The sequence below is a fragment of the Poecilia reticulata genome, chromosome 1, assembly GCF_904066995.2.
Source record: "Poecilia reticulata chromosome 1, P_reticulata-male-v2, whole genome shotgun sequence".
NCBI lineage: Eukaryota > Metazoa > Chordata > Actinopteri > Cyprinodontiformes > Poeciliidae > Poecilia > Poecilia reticulata.
The window spans coordinates 15482400-15500114 of NC_088830.1; the positions used below are offsets into that span (position 1 = coordinate 15482400).

Consider the following 17715-nt stretch of genomic DNA (forward strand, 5'->3'; position numbering starts at 1 on the left):
CATTGCTTCCTGAACAATATGACTCAATAAATGGGATTGCAGTCCTTTAGTAGAACCTGCTTCCTCTTTTTCATCACTTCATAGCTTCTTCCTCCAAAACTGCAGATAAATCACTCAAATCTTCAATGAAATCGCTCACAACCTCCTCTGCTTCTTTGTACTCAGCCTTAGTTGTTTATGGGTTGACTTGCCCTGATTACATCACAAAGTGGCACTGGTGTTTGACCCAGTTACTACAGACCAAAATATAGATGGTCTGCTTTTAAAAAAAAGCTTTTGTGTACACAGAAAAAAAAACACAGTAGTTAATCTTTAATTCTAAAAGTGACACTTTAAAGCTGTGGGAGGTTACTTATAAAAATGTGCTTTTAACATTGGTAAAAAATGTGACAGTATAACATGAGACATAATCTGTGGGGGGAAAAAAACAACAACTTTTGCTTCCTCCCTGTCGTCCTACTGCCATCTGGACAAATACACCGCTAATGTCATAAACAGCCAATCAGAACCAGGAAAAATGGCTAAGTACTGTCAATAGGGACTATGTACATGCTGCAGCTCTGTTAGTGGCAGCGAAACAACAGAAAAAACTGTTTATTTGCTGTCGACTGTGGCCATGACTACTAGTCTGAACATTCATGGGAGCTTCCAGTGTGGGGAAAAAGTTGTTGCATAACAGAGAACAAGGTGTAGGGTGGGAGCAGGACATACACAAGGGAGTTTGACAGTGCTACTAAAACCCTCCTCCTTGCTCTGATTGGTTGTTTCTGACCAAAGAATGATGCATTTCTGCGTATGGCAGTAGGACCACATGGACGACGCAAGACGAGCTTGATTTATTTATTTTTTTTAACCAACTATCTGTTTCATATAACATTGTCAGGCACATTAACAGTTTTAACAAAAACATATTTTTTTGCAGAAGTTACCTACTGCAACTTTAACAAGACCTGATGTTGTAAGCTTTGAGGTGCAGACAAAGCAATTATAACCACCTGTATAGCCTACTTTGAGGATGTATAGAATAAAAAAAAAAAGACAATGGTGAAGACGTGTGTTTAAAAACACCGTACTGTGTTTAGCAAACTTTGCAGCTAAAAGGCTGGGGGTAAATGTTAATTTGTGTTATATAGAAAGCTATATGCTTTGATCTTAAATTTTGTCGTAGCTCTGGTTCTATGGTTAGTGCTGGAAGGCGAATCTCTGCTCTAGTATCAAGTCTTCTGCATCATCTAACAAATCGTAGAATATTGCCTTATATTTAGTTCCATCAATCTTTCTATCAAAGCTCATCAGCTTCCATATCCCTGATGAAGAAAATGATCCCCATAGCATAAAAATTGCATTCATCGTGTATCACAAAGAAGATGGATATTATACTAACAGGGCAATATGCAATCTTATGTATGCAGTTTGCATGCAAAAAAGTTTGCTTTTGGTTTCATATGAACAGAGCATCTTCTTCAATGCGTCTGTTGTGTCCCCTGCATGGCTTGTGGATAACCTCAAACAGGATTTCTTATGGTTTTCAATAAACGTACTGTTACGACCGGCGTCGTAAGGTTAATTATACTAACATGAGTGTGCAGGTACCCGTCCCTGATTGGCTTTCCAGAAGACGACGGAAACGTCTAATTGGCTGCTTCTCAGAGGTGACAAATATAAAGGCTACTGAAGCGGACTTCCTGTGGTCCATCCTCTACTCATCTCCACCGGCCACACCCCTTTCCTTTGTTCACCTGTGTTAGAGTTCTGGAGTGTAGGAGTGAGCTGCCGTTTATGTTTCCTCAGTTTTCTCGTGTTTTTCTTAGTTAGGAAGGTAAGTTTTTGTCCTTTGGTTTATTTACTTTCGATTAGGTAAGTTTCTGTTACTATTTAGGTAGTTTCCTTTTGTTTGTTGTTTTCGGCGATAGCTCACTCGGAAGCTAAATACTCCATTTGTAACAGCTTTATCAAAAATACATCTTTTTAAAATAAATAATAATTAACTTTGTGTGTGTCGGTTGTTGAGATCAGAGGAGGATGGATCCTTCATGTTGCGACCTGGCCACCCCTAGACTGGTCGTAACATGAATTGGGGGCTCGCCCGTTCAAACTACTCCCAATCCTGAATTAGGGTTTTGTTCTGTGTCTTCTCTCATTGTTTGGTAAGTGTTTATTTTTCTGATTGGCAGTTTTATTTTGTGCACGGGGGAATTATGGAGAAAGGATTTTCCCTTGATGACTTTGTACGTTCCCCTTCTTGGGTAAAATTGGACAAATGTAAGAAAGCGGATCTGCTTATTGTGGCTGACCATTATGATGTTGAGGTGTCTTACAGTGATCAAAACTGAAGGAAACGCTGTGTGAAAAACTGGTGGAGAAAGGTGTGTTGCAAACGGCTGCAGTGAAGGAAGTCTGAGACGCCGCACTTGGAGCGGTTGTTGACGGGACATTGGCTGATGTGCCTGCTGCAGTCTCAGAGTTCAACGAAGACTCTAAACCTCTTGAAGGTATGTTGTCTGAGGATCTGCATCTCATACTCCATATAAGGGAGGTGGAGAACCGCAACAAGGAGCTGGAAGTGGAAGCCATGCATCTTCAAATCAGAGCTCTTGAGCTCCAAAACAGTGCACCTGCAGCTTCACCAAAACCACCAAGCACAGATTCTTCTGTTTCTGTAACTTTTGACATCAGTAAGCACATCACATTGGTCCAGCAATTTCATGAGTCTGAGGTCGACTCTTATTTTGGCGCATTTGAGCGCATAGCCGCTGCCTTGAGCTGGCCAAAGGAATTCTGGTCTCTTTTGGTGCAGTGTAAATTTGTTGGAAAGGCTCAAGAAGTGTGTTCAGCTTGTCTGTTGAGCAGAGTTTAGATTATGATATTCTTAAGAAAACTGTGTTGCAAACTTATGAACTTCTTCCGGAAGCATACCGTCAAAAATTCAGATATCTTAATAAAACTGCTAATCAGACATTTGCTGAGTTTGCGCGAGAGAAGAACGTTTTGTTTGAAAAATGGTGGTGTTCGTGTCAAGTTAAAACTATCAATTTAAAATCACTTATTTTGTTGTAAAAGTTTAAAAAGTGTCTACCTGAATGGATTGTGACTTATCTAAATGAACAGAAAGCGTCACTTTTGGCTGACAAATTTATTTTGACTCTCAAAATTGTGTTTTTTTCACAGAATTGGTTTAAGGAAAATTTATCCGAACGAAAAAATGTATCAAGATCAGTGAGTCGAAATGTGCCATCAGTTAACTTAAAAGCAAACAATCGTGATTGCTTTTACTGCCACACACCTGGACATTTAATTGCTGCGTGCCCAGTCTTAAAGGAAAAAGATGCTAAAAGCATGAAAACTCCTGCGGGTGAGCATTAATAACGTAAGCTTTCCAGCCGAATGTTCATGGAGACATCTAACAAAAAAAAAAAAACTAAAATTGATGTTCCGCAGTTTTTGCCATTTATTTTGCAGGATTTTGTTTCTTTGACAGGTGAGGAAACTGATAAAGTTCCCATCGCAATCCGTAGAGGTACAGATGCTTATTACTCTTTTTTTCGTTTGTTAGAATTTGTGGTGCCTATCTAAATATCTTGTGTTTTTGTGTGTGGGGGGAATAAACCACAGCCTTTGTGTAAGGTGCACTTGGGATCACCATTAGTTTCGGGACGCGTTAAAGTAGCCGTGAGTTTGGTTACCAATTGAAGGAGTTTCCTTTATTCTTTGTAATGGTTTGGCTGGCGGAAAAGTGTTCCAGCAGAAGCTGTTCCAGTTTCATTCATGTTACGACCAGTCTAGGGGTGGCCAGGTCGCAACATGAAGGATCCATCCTCCTCTGATCTCAACAACCGACACACACAAAGTTGATTATTATTTATTTTAAAAAGATGTATTTTTGATAAAGCTGTTACAAATGGAGTATTTGGCTTCAGAGTGAGCTATCGCAGAAAACGACAAACAAAAGGAAACTACCTAAATAGTAACAGAAACTTACCTAATCGAAAGTAAATAAACCAAAGGACAAAAACTTACCTTCCTAACTAAGAAAAACACTAGAAAACTGAGGAAACATATATGGCAGCTCACTCCTACACTCCAGAACTCTAACACAGGTGAATAAAGGAAAGGGGTGTGGCCGGTGGAGATGAGTAGAGGATGGAGGAAGTCCGCTTCAGCAGCCTTTATATTTGTCACCTCCGAGAAGCAGCCAATTAGACGTTTCCGTCATCTTCTGGAAAGCCAATCAGGGACGGGTACCTGCACACTCATGTTAGTATAATTAACCTTATGACGCTGGTCGTAACACTTACCAATTGTTCATAAAAGGCATCTTGTAAAGTGGATGATAACGATTTGTTCTGTCAATTGATTGTTCTGGTATAAATGTGGATTCCTGCAGCTCTTACAAAGTTAACTAGAGCCACTTGTGAGAGGAGTGAAAGCTAAGCTGGTTGTTGGAGGTGTGTGTGTGTGTGTGTGTGTGTGTGTGTGTGTGTGTGTGTGTGTGTGTGTGTGTGTGTGTGTGCAGCCTGAGTTTGATTTGTTTTGTTCTTGTATAGGCTTGGTTGCAGCCAAAAGTATCCATTTAAATTTATGCAATAAAGCGACACCTATTCACATCTTCCAGCTGAAATGGAGGCCTGCCCCTTTTTAAGAATTGTTCAAACATGCATGAAAGACCCACTGCAACACTTTTTGATGAGGAAATAACATTATGACATGATGTGAAGCTCAAAAGTCAATTTTACATAATACTGCCCCTTTAAATAAACTAGAATATACATTTCAATGTGGGTTATTTGTCAGGTTAACATCTATTGAGAAGGGATTGAGCATAATCATTTTTTATTGGTCTTATGCAATATTCTAATCTTAAATATTTTGTTTCCGGTAGGTGTAAGTGGAAAATCATAATCAACAAAAAAAAAGTTGAACATCAGCCTGTGTGTTATTAATCTTGATGTATTTCACAAAATAAAGTCCTTGAAATACATGAACTATGCAATTTTCTAATTTATTGAATGACTGTATGTATCGAATAAAATGGAAACACCTAGTTGGTAATAGGTATTTTTACATGACTGGTAAAGCAAAACCAAAGCTCTTAAACTAAAGACCTAGACTATAAACTAATGAGGGAAATGTTTTATATGGTAACATTTCTGCTCTGAAGGCAAACTCTCCCAGACTGCTTTATATTCTGACTTCTGCTTTGTAAACAATGAAGTTGTGCCCTGCTGTGAGGCATAAGGTATATCTGCACTGGCTTTGGTTTTCATACCTGGGGGCTATGTGTCCACCTTTGTAGTGCAGTCAGTGACCAGAACATACGCAGTCACATGTGTAAACAAAGATGCATGCATAAACATTTGGATGCTCCATGTGCTTTTACTTTCAAATATTAAAACAAGATAAAAGAGCCCGAGTCGGAGCCTAGAGTTAGAGTCACAGCCTGAAGGTTGCCTGGAGCTGTTTCCCAATCAACATCACCGGGGAAAACAAGAGAGACCTTCGCAGTCCACATTGGGAAGCCTGAGTGGGCTTCAGACAGCCGCACACGTATAACCCCGACCTTTGCAGATAAATTCATCTACTGAAGATCACATTTAAAAATGTAGGAAATCTGAGGGCGGCTCTGATCAAACGGATGACAGTCCAATGTGACTCACGCAGTGTTTTGCGCACGCAATGCCCTCGTTTTCCTATTTGAAATCTGCAAATTTGCATTACACAGAGCACAAAGAAACTTTTAAGTGAAATAACATTTTCAAATGATACATTTTGATGAGCATAGATTCAGTTGATTTACCTTTTGTGCATAATTCCAAGAAAAAGAAGCAGCGTGGATGTCATGGGCTAGCAAAAATATGTTTATGAAATGGAAATTATGAAGACGTTAGAAAGTTAGCTCTCTTTTACATGTGGTAAATGAAATCTTAAGGAACTTTTTTGTGTCCATGTCCAATTAAAAATGATCTAAAGTTCAAATTATACATTTCTAAATGTTACAACAATCAGATGTATAGTTTACTCTCCTGGCAATCTATTTAAAAATCCCAGTAAATATCAAAAAACCACAGCAATATTTCTTTGTGGAGATGTACCAAAAGGTCCTATAAGTCTATTATTTTATTTATATATTTATTTTAGTATTTTTTTTTTCTGGGACTCTGACTCAATTGACAATTTATACAGAGCAATGGAAAAATGATGACAGTTAAATTTCTTCTGGTGTTTTTGTCACACCTCAGTGTTTAACATTGTGCCAGTTCATTACTAAACAAACATAACCTGAAAATACAAAAAGCAGATTTGAAAAAAAATGATTTTGTTTATTTAAGAAAAAAATATATACTTAATAGTTATTTGAGATTTTGGGGTTCCTCAGGTGCATCTCTATGAATTGAATGTAAACTTAATGGAAAGCCCAGTTGAAGGAACAAGTGTGATTGAAAAATGCACAAATTAATGGGAACCTTGAGATGATTGTAAAGCAAAGCCAAATTAAGAGTGGGGGAGATTCACAAAGCTGTGCGTTAAGGGACAGTATTATGTATTTTCAAGGCACGTAGTGCCATTTTAAAGTAAGTAAGTAAGCTTTATTTCTATAGCACTTTTCACAGACCAGGATCACAAAGTGCTGCACAAAGTGTAAAAAATAAAACAAATTAAAAACAACATACAAACAATAAAACACAGTAGTACACTAAAAAGCAAGATTAAAAAAGTGGGTCTTAAGTTGTTTCCTGAAAGTGTCTATGCAATGTAGAGATGGAATGGTGCAAGGTAGCTCATTCCGTAGGCGGGGCGCCACTCCGCCTATGGAAGCACAATCAAGTAAAGATGACTTCACAGAAATTGGATGTTAACATCAGGCCTCTGTCTCTTTAAGGACCTCCTGCTATTTCCAATGCGTCACCACAACAATATTCCTCCATTAACCCTTTTACAATGTGTGTTGCACTGAGAAGTAGTTCATATGACACACACAGAAGACAACACAGTTTCACCATTTCAACAACCATTAATTAATTAATTTATTTTTTTATTAAAATAAAAAAGTCAGATTTTTGGTGTTTTGGTGCAATTATTTCTTGTTGGTGCAATATTTCCAAATGACAATCATAAAAATAGGGATACCTACAACAACCTTAACAGGTCAATGCGAACAATATAGATCATTTACCACTGGATGGACATGTATACAGTGGCTGTACAGTACATCAGCCTTAGCCTTTATAAGAAACAAAAGAGCATTCAGTACTGTATTGTTACAGATACAAAGGCAGATGGTGAGTGTACAAGGGTTCACCTTATTATTGGACCAGGAGCTAGTTATACTGTGTATGATCAGATGGTTAAATAAATCATGAGCATTAAGAAGCGTGGTCAAAATCCCCAAGGTTTAAATTGTGTTGTGGTCAAACAGCTTCTGTAGACTATGCAAACAATGGTGTTTCATAAAGTATTGGAGGAAATTCAGAGTTAGTGGTGCAGTAAAGCAGTTTATTTTAAGTGTGTGTTAGGGAAAAAGGAGGGGGTCAGGGTGAGGCGGAGGAAGGGGAGGTGAGTATGGCAATAGATCACTGAAATCACAGTTTTGTCTCTTTGATTAGTGAGAACAACATTAAAAATTGAAACACTCAGCTGTCTGAGATATGTGATAATGTAACACAACGTAGTGCATAATTGTGAAGTGGGAAGAAGAAAAGATGCTCAAAATGCTTTTACAAATAAAATCTGGAAAAGTGTGGTGTGCATTTTTGTTGAGCAGCTAAGAGGCCCCTACTAGCCCCAAATTATTACTTTTGCCAAAGTTTAAATAGGTTACTTAGGGCTCCGTAATTTTCTTTGTGAATTTTGACATTTTCTGTTTTTAGTTTTTTATTCTTTTGCCTAAAATTATTTTAGTGCTGACATCGTTATGCCTAATGGTTCCTAAGCAGTTGAATCCTCATAGCGATACGGCTTTTCGTCACGCTTTACGTCACTCAGTACCACATTCGGCTCAGCTTGGAGACTGCACCTGAGGAGGCAGAGCTTGATGAGAACAGGCATTTAGGCACCCCCGAATGGATGCTATGGGACACTAAAGGATTTCTCAAACATGCATGAATGAATCAAAGCAAAAACATTGACATTATATGAAGCTCAAAAGAGTTGGTTTTAAAAATCATTCTCAAAACCGTGGATCCACACAAAGGGCCGAACAAAAATGCATGCCACACTTTTTCAGTCTTCATTTGTAAAAACATAACAGATAATCTCATACAGAGTGAGCAGGTGCTTAAATAGGCAGAACCACAGGTGAGAGCAATGAGTAATTAACAGGAGTGGGAGGGGTTGTTAGGAGGAGAGCAGCATGAGACATGGCAGGAGACAGAAAACCGATGAGTCATGACATTTACATCCTTACTGAGCAGAGCACAGAGTTGTAAATGGTTCTTTGATAGCACATACATTTTTCCTTTCTTTGGTACTGTAGGGCTTTGTAGGACAGGCAACCATTAGCAGCTTACTACATTTGTGAATTTACCTCAAAGTACTTTTTTTCCTAAAGATTTCGTTGGCTCTAGTGACCTTCATTTGAAGGTAGTTCGACAGGAGGGTGGGTAATGAGAGAGGTGGAGGGGATGTGGCGAGTGTCACCAGGCTGGGAATTGAGCCTGTGACCACCGCCACAAGGACCAGGGTCTCAGTGCGTGGGTCATGCTTTGCCCCTGCGCCACCACAGCGCCCCCCTCATAGCACTTTTTATTGAATAATGTCATCCAAACATCTGTACAGTTAAAAGCTCAACTTTTTTTCTGTTTAAAAGCTTTCAGGCATTAACTTGGTAGTGACATTTTTTAGAAGAACTCTGCAAAAAAAAAAGAAAACGATGTATTTATGTATTTATGGGTTTCTATTTGAAGACAGCTTTTTCTATTTATTTCAGGTGGCTCCTCTGAAAGAGACTTCAAAAACTAGTGTGCCACATATGAAAACAGCTGAACCTTAGTTTTGTCAAACCTTAGTGCCAACATCCCTCAAATTTAGTATTGAATCAGTATTGTGAGACCCACTATTTAGTTAATGTCATGACTTAATCATACTCCCTGGTACCAATGCACATATAACCTTAAAGTCCAAAAATTGCATTGTCAAATGCCATTCCACAGACTCCAGTTCTTCCAGCTTCTAAGAGGAAAACAGAGCTGTCAAAACCCAGATTGACAACATATCGATCCCTCTTACGCTACACATGAATGTGATGTTCTCTTGTCAGTTTTATGTTGTCAAAACAGCTATTTGATGCATTTTAAAAAGAAAATAAGAGAGCAAGAAACAAACATAATGCATAATGCTTCTCTTCATCTGGGATTTTAGAACAGATTTGAAGTCTTAGCCTGTGTAAATCCCGCTGTGAAATTATGTTAATCTCACCCTAAGAACAGTCAGAAGCTTTATCCAAAAATGCATTTTTATATTAGTTTTTATTGAACCGTTTTATCCATAGAGGAATTTTTTTATTTATTTTTCCTGAAACATCCGATATGGCATCGAGGAAAAAAAAAAACTTTGATTTCAAAAAGTGAATGTACCAATTGATGATTATGGATTTTTGTGATGGAATGATCTTCAGTCAAGTCCCAAAGTTCTTTTGGAAAGTCTTTGAAGCTTTGCTCTGTCAAGGCAGAAATATTCACAGTACCATTCCCCTTTAAGGCTTCAATTGATTTGAGCTGCTTGGGGAGTTTATAGACAGATCTGTAAAGTGTGTGGGTGTCCATGTCACTATAGACTGATTCCATGTTGGAAGGTTGCACTTTATGCTAGAATCACTGTTCTTTTATGCTGAGGCACAGAGAAGAAGCCACAAATAGCTGTCAGGAGAGTTCTTTGATGTTTCCCTGTGACAAGTGTCTTAAATATTGATTCGTCTAACTTTTAAACATAACCATTCATGATTTTAAAAATGCAAAAAAGGGAGCTATCTTTAGTGAGTGTCATTGCCCACTCTCAACTCGCAGTTTGATTGGATCTACTCATAACCATTCTGGCTCTTGCTGTTGCTATTAACAACACTGAGGTACACAATGCCTCCTTGCCTTTTATGATCAAGGCAATCATTACTTTTGTGCCCAGTTGCACCCTCAATTAAATTAAGAGGCTGTTTGTCCTAGGTTTAAAAAGCCTATGACTTCCTCTTGGGACTTAATCTCATAAACCACTATGGCCCACTGACATCATCACTTTAAGCCACCAGGCAACACACTGCTTTTCAGGGGAGGTAAAATAGATGCACTTTCTACTCAGTTGTGCTGTGACATGAACATCTGACACTGAGGTGGCATATTGGTATTTTCTTAGTGTTTTTCCTTCCCCCAATAGGAAACTAATTTAGCATGGTGTAATTTGTAAAATACTCTAAGGATAATACCTGCAGAATGTACCGAAAGTGCTGATTATTGTTCCAGATAAAACTGAGCTGTTATTTTGTACAAATAAAAGAAATATTTTGAAATCACAACAAACTGCTCATCCATTCAATTTCTTCTGCTTTTTCAAGGTCGTGCCGGGCTTGGAGTAGTTCATCTTTTCCGGTTTGAAAACCCTGGTTAAGAGGCTTTTTAGCAAAAGAAGACTTGCATCGCTTTCTTTCGATATATGACTTTGTGACAAATTAACACCTTTCAAACTTGGTTTTAATATGGTAAATTGGTTGGATAGGAAAAAAAGAACATTTGCAAAAGGAAAAACAAAAAAAAAAAACTTTACGTGTGAGATCTTTGATTGATATCCTTTTCTGTCAGTTTTTTTTTTTTTTTTTTAAGTTGAGAGAATAGAATAGAATAGAAGCTAGAGCTACACCTTAAAACATTTGTAACATATACCCTTTCCTGGAGCAAAAAGTAGCATCTAATATTCTTTTATTTTAGTTCAGATACATTTTGGGATGAGTTTTCTGTCAAAGATTAATGTAATCCTCCTGAGCACTTTGTGTGAATTAGAAAATCTGAGCCAAAGAAAATAACTCATTCCAAAAGCAAAGCCCAATTTGAGCCCAAATGTCCATGTGTTAGACTTGAAAATATTGATTCTTTTTCAAAAGATAACAAAATAATATTTTAGATATTTATCTATACTTAGTACTTTATGGTCGCAGGCGCACAACATACACATTAACTGCATACAATTTTTGAAATATTTTCCTTTTCACCTATTTCCATTACTGGTGATACCATTCACTGATTCGGGTGACTTTTATAAAATATGACATATCAGATCAAACTAGGTCTGAACAAACTGCTAATATCTATTATTTATTGACCTCACGTCAACGTCACTAGATTTCCTTACAGCAGGCTGTGGGGAGATCACCAACACTGATGCATGGTCAAGAAAGGTGACACAAAGCAACTAAAACTGCCAACGTGTGAAATGACGAAGGGGTAATTTGACAAACATTCACAAATACTTATATGTGGGTGAGTGAAGAGGAAAATCTGCTCTTCAGCGCTTTGTCCCCGTTTCTACCTGGGTCATCTACCTGGAGGAAATGGGTTAACGGCATCTGGGTGACTGGGCTTGTACTCAAAACCTCTTATCCAATTAAATTGAGCCCTGATAAGCTCTTCCCACTACATGCTTTTCTGTCAGAACTGCATTTCTTTGTCCTGGAAACTTTGAACCCAACCAATAGAATAAAAGACGGGACAAATCAAAATTCCCTGTTACTTTTTTTTAATTTTATTTTTGCTCAGTGGTTTTACAAGCTGCACAGTAAAACAGTTGGCAGCACCTGTTGACTGTTATATCTTTAGGCTGCATTACTGTTGCATAGACATACCACCCCGGACTGGAGGGCAGGCAGGCCAGGGATTACCTCATGGAACAAAAGACAAAAACACCAATGTGTTTCTGTGATGCTCACAACAAGGGATTAGAGGACTCCCACAGACGGGATTAAAACAATACCTAGCATTTTCTCTGTTGTTCTACACTAATCTATTGCTTCTTATGCTAAGAGATGCTATATTTTATTTGCTTTCTCTCTGTGTTTGCAGCAATTTTTCCTAGCCTTCTCATCCCTGCTTTTTAACGGTTAACCTGTGTTTTGGCCTTATCCCTGCTTTGGCAGGATTATGTCAAGCCTTCTTAATCCCCTAATTCAACCTTTAGCTTCTTTCTCTGAACAGTGCTATAATTTGAAAATCAATAAATTCAGATTGGGAAGTGGGAGTACTTTTAATGAATCCAATATTTTCATTTGATGGGTCATCTTAAAAAAAATGTAGCAGCAAGTCATAATGTAATGGAATGATGGTCCCATCATGACATTTATGGGACCATCTATTATTACTTTTGGAGACTTTACCATCCTAAAGGTGAACTTGGTTGGGCAGCTAAACCTGGGTTCTCATTTATAAGCATGGCATCCGTACAAACAGGGCTTGAAATTGGCGTAAGTCACTTTCTACTCAAAGGTTGTAATCTATAAAAAAAAAAAAACTTAACAGGAGAATGCACGTTCTTTTCTATCCCATCCGTGTGCTCATTTTGGAGATGGGAAGCTGGCGACACAAATTGTGATGTGGACAATTGAAGCTACACTGCATCAATTCCTCTGACATTACATTTAACTTAATATCAAACTCTAATCATAGATCGATTTTTCAATAATCATTCAAAAAAAGCGGTGTTATTTTTCCACTGGTGAGCCGTAGGACCTTAAGAGGTCTGTAAGTCAACTTAAATCTTAAATGAAAGTCAGCACAATATTTCATGCACAAAATGTTTACAGCTCTAAATTATTTTCAAGCAATGAAACTGCAACAATCAAAAGCTTTAATAATCTACACCAAACTAAATGTTTAGGTCTAAACAAGGCAAATATCCTTTCAAAAAAGATGAGAAATGATGCTTTTGGCACATGCACTCGATGTAACATGCCTACGTGTAATTTTAGCTTTAAGTTAGACCAAATGTGGGGGCCCTCCTCATTTATTTCTCAGACAAAAAAAAAAAAATATATATATATATATATATATCAAATAAGATTTGTCTCTTCCAATCAAAGAAGAAAGCACTTTATTACTTACTAGAAAGAATGACAAAAATGAATTGGCTTTGAGGTGCTGTTCTAAAGTTGTTGATTATCCCACCATGGTGACAGACTCCCTCAAAATACATGGTTCATGGACTTTTTACCCAATTTGTCACACGGATTATGGGATTTAGACAATATTCACTGAATATATCTGTTGCAAAAAAATGAAGTGGGGACAAGGGCCGTGTTTGTTGTTTCCTGAAGTTGGATGCAAATGCAATTAGCAAATAAAAAGATTGAGTGATAGAGTTACAATCGCTGTGACAACCCGAGATGACAGAGGATGTTGACACAGCTGATATGTGGGGATGAGAAGACTGGGCTGTGACCACACTGATTGGTCTGATGTAATTGGAATGTTGACAAAAATAAACACTGGTTGTTGAGGGCACAAATTATTCTAAACGCTAGCCTGCCAGGCAAAAGCAATCATACCCAAACAAGCCTCAGAGCTATCAGTAATCACCTTTTACCCACTGAACAAAACACCAAAAACAGAGATGTTTACACATAGATAAGGCCCTCATTTCAAGTCCCAGCCAAAAAAAAACACACACAAGAGCTTTATTCATGGGTGTGATTACAAGGAGGAAATAACAGCAAGTGTAATCAGAAAAAGAGCAACCTCCAAGGCAGGTGTAATCAAACACAGAGTGCCTGGAGGGCAACAGCGGCAATAATCAAATACACACCGTCATCGGTGCTTGTTCATCAGGCTATGGAGGGATAATAATATGATGAGGATGAAGAGATTCTTCCACTCAGGAGCTGGTGGGGAGAAGCAGGGACACAAGAGAACCACACGTCGGGAGTTGCTCAGGGTGCTTTTTGACTGCAAAGACATAAGATGCAGTATAATTTTCTGACAAGAAATGGCAAAAAAAAAAAAAAAAAAAGCGAATAATAAGATATCTGCCAATTACATCCTGAAAGGATTTTTATTTGTAACCAACCGTGGCTGACACCCAGTTATAATTCTTAAATCTGCATATCTCTCCACTAAACTGTCATTCATTTGTCTATTTTTTGACCTTCAGATCTATCATTCACTGCCATGGCATACAGCATCTCTGGATTGACACTTCTGATGAGCCGTGGGGGGCTTACGCTGCTGTCAAACAGACTCTTTGTGACAACTCGACACTTGTGGGTATGTTCAGTCTCAAAGACCCGTGAAAGGAGAACACCAGTGCAGAAGAGAATTGATGCTGAAACACTGTCTTCACTTTGTTTTAGTTACTTTTTCATAATTTGCATTGTGATTCGGATAAAACAGTTTTTTTTTTTTTTTAATGCTCATGACCATTTGATTTTGTCACACAGAAATGCACGTTTTATTAACAGTGCCGTAACTCTTCTATCATCCCCATCAGCTACTGGTGTCTTGGTCTTCTCCCAAATCTTCCTGACCTTCCTCAAATAAACCTATCAGCTGTAATCAAGACCAATCTCATCCTTTCTCCTACATTTACTCTGACATATACACACAAAGTGCAAGGCACACACACTCATAACAGCGGTGTCAACCTTTCATGCAGGTCTTTTCTCTCCCTCGTGGACTTTTAGGCAGGGACACTCTGTGCCAAATTACTCTGTGCCATCAGTTGCAACTCCCTAAGACTTGTTTGTCTCTCTTCCAAAGATCATACCTACTTATACTGATAAACTGCATGGTGATCAAATGTTCTCATTGCACAGCCTAACAAACCGTCCTCATCAGTTTAAAGGGCAAATTAAATTTTGGATCTTTTCTAACATAATAAACCTTTGTAATCACACTCAAAACGGACGAAGAATCTTACCACCCTTCCTCGAAGCCTGTGGCTGTAACAGAACAAACAAATTGCTTTAAAGGGAAAAAGGTCATTTCAATTAGACTATATGGAATGAACTAGTGGCCTCTCAGTTACAGTACAAAAATGAATAAGGTGATTACTTTTGTAACAAGGACGACCTATGCAAGAAAAGTGGGCGAGTTCAGTGGGATTATCCAGCCAAGAGTCTGGATCTCTTCTAATCCACCTAAAACAGGCTCGCTATTATTGTTGATTGTGAAAAATTACTGCAAATCTTTTGCAGTCATTTTTTACTTTTTGTAAAACAAAAAGTCACTGCCAATGTAAGTACCATTAATATAAATATGAGCATTGTCGGCATGCTATGGTTGACCACCACATCAAAAGAACTTGTGCAGTAAACACATCATAACTAATGGCGGGAACCATTGTTGAATCAGCAGAGTTCTGAGGTGTAGCATTTGCATCAGCAGCTGGAATCACGGTGACACAATTTAGCACATTTACAGGAATTAAACATACATGTAAAGCAGGTTGGTGAGGAGCAAGAAAAAAGACCCAGATGGAATAGAATAAGCTGACGTTGCAATCAGTCTTACAAAACATCACATTCAGTGCCCTTTTAGTTACAAAACACTACAGCAACACAAAGCAAAATACAACGAAATAAACAATTTGAAAATTGTCAATTTATTCTTCACCATTTTCTCTTTCCAGACACAGCAGTCATTATGACCAATTATAATGAGCAGATGAGCTCATCTGATGGGTCTGTGAGTTCTGCAGGACTGATGAGCAAAGACGACTTGGTGGGTTCTTTGACACAAGCTGGGCAAGTGTCTGCTTGGACTGCTGACGGCATCAGGTGGGTGGAGCTGTGGTTTCAATGCAGTTTTCTTCAGGTAGTGGCAAAAAAAATTGTTCAACATAATTAGTCATAACCCATCTGTTCCTGGAAAAGCTTTTAATCAGATTCTTTTTATGCTAAAGCTCAGATGACTAGTCTTATTTTCGGCTGAGTACAGTACATTGGGTACACAAATAGAAGATTGTACAATAGTGTGAATCCAAGCTTTCTTCCAAAATGCAGTCTTTTACTTGGCCTTAAAGTCATTCATGTGCATGTCCTCCCCAATGGAGAGTTGCAAGCAATGAGAAACAACTCTGTTGCTCGCCAAGTTTTGCTGCTCTGTGATGGCAATCCTCATATCTAAGCCTCGAGGGCCGATATTCTGCAGGTTTTAGATGTCTCTGCTTCAACACACCTGGGTCAGAATTAATCAGGTCATTATCAAAACTATGAAGAACTTGACTGCACTGAGGAGGTAACTCGGCCATTTGATTGAGACATGTTGAACCAGGGGGCAAAACTAAAAGTTGCAAGACACCGGCACTCAAGGCCTAGATTTGAGGCCCCCCCGCTCTATGACATCACTGAGATTCTGGGTGCACATGAAAATGGGTTAATACAGTGTGTTCTGGGATTTATAGTTTTTGCTAGTTTCTTTTATGCTTTGCTTATAGTTCAGTCATTTTTGTCCCTCCCATTGTTAGGACCAGCAAAGGCTCAACACAATTAAAAACTAAAACTAAAAACGATGAAAATGAAAATTAATTTAGCTGCAAATTTAATTCCTTATGCCAAAGCATCTATATTCTGTCTTCAGTCTGATTTGTAATCGGTTATATATTATATACACTATATATTCATTTATGTAGTGATTTATACTTATTTACATGAGTGGACTTTTTCATATGTATTATAATTTATCAATTACTGTTTATCATTGAAGTCTGAGTTCAGCGAGTTTTCTGTCAAGCTGTTATGGTGAGTAATTATTAGCTTGACAAGCATGCCGACGTACCGGTATGAAAGAGATGGCTAGCAAAAATATTTATTGCTTATTTAAACATATCGAGCAGCTGAATTTGCAAAATCCCAAAAAGTCTTAAAGTTATTGTGGCGGATTCCATTCTAAATTGCCTTTGGAGAAGAGTGGACCCACATGATGTTCCTCAGAAGCAGTGGTGGATCAAGCACTCAGACGCATTAATTATGTATGGGCGGTCAATCCAGCAATGACAAGAAAATAATTAGAAAAGAAAAAAGCTCTTTCGAAAAAGCCTCATCTCAAAAACATTAAGTTTTAGTGACAGAATTTAGTCAAAATTTATGTTTTCTTCTTCTTCTTCTTCTTGACACCACATTTATAAAACTTAATCAATAATCATCTTTACAGTCCCTCTGGTTAGAATTTGAAGCTTAACAGCAATCTTTACCATTTTCTTTACCATCATCTCTTTGCAGTTTAGACCACTAGAGAAATGAAAATTATAGAAAGACTAAAAATGGTAAATAGAAACGGCACATAAAAAAACTCAAACGGGTAATTCTTGACCATTTCTGTAAGACAAAAAACTAATAGGAGAGAAGGGGAAGTTCTTGTTCTTTTGGCACATGTTCTGTTTCTACTTGAGACTGTCAGAATGAGATTCTCACAGCATGATAACCCCGAGGAAAGATGCCATAATTTGAAGATGTTTGGGGAAAAAAAGATTAAAACAATAAATATATTGCAGAGGAAAAGCAATGATTATTTTCACTGTTACTATAATAATGTACCATACAGATTATTTAAGCTATAATAATGTAACATACATCACTTATTGACTGTTATTTTGATCTTAAACAAAATTATGGATGAAATTATAGACTTAAGCAATGTTATGAACAACAACTTCAATTCAATACTACTTGTAAGTGCTTATTGCACATACAATTGTAACTTTTACCTTTCTGATTAACTGTAATCAAATGATGCTAGTTGGCTTCAAACATAA

At 37.8% G+C, this 17715-nt stretch overlaps 1 long non-coding RNA gene across 2 annotated transcripts in view; it reads left to right on the plus strand.

The window, feature by feature from the left end:
• Positions 1 to 17715, plus strand: part of LOC145551680 (uncharacterized) — a 128731-nt gene that overhangs the window by 34206 nt on the left and 76810 nt on the right. For both annotated transcript variants that reach the window (XR_014087579.1, XR_014087580.1), the window contains exons 2-3: positions 14116 to 14228; positions 15592 to 15739. This is a non-coding gene — a long non-coding RNA (uncharacterized LOC145551680). The remainder of the gene's footprint in view (positions 1 to 14115; positions 14229 to 15591; positions 15740 to 17715) is intronic.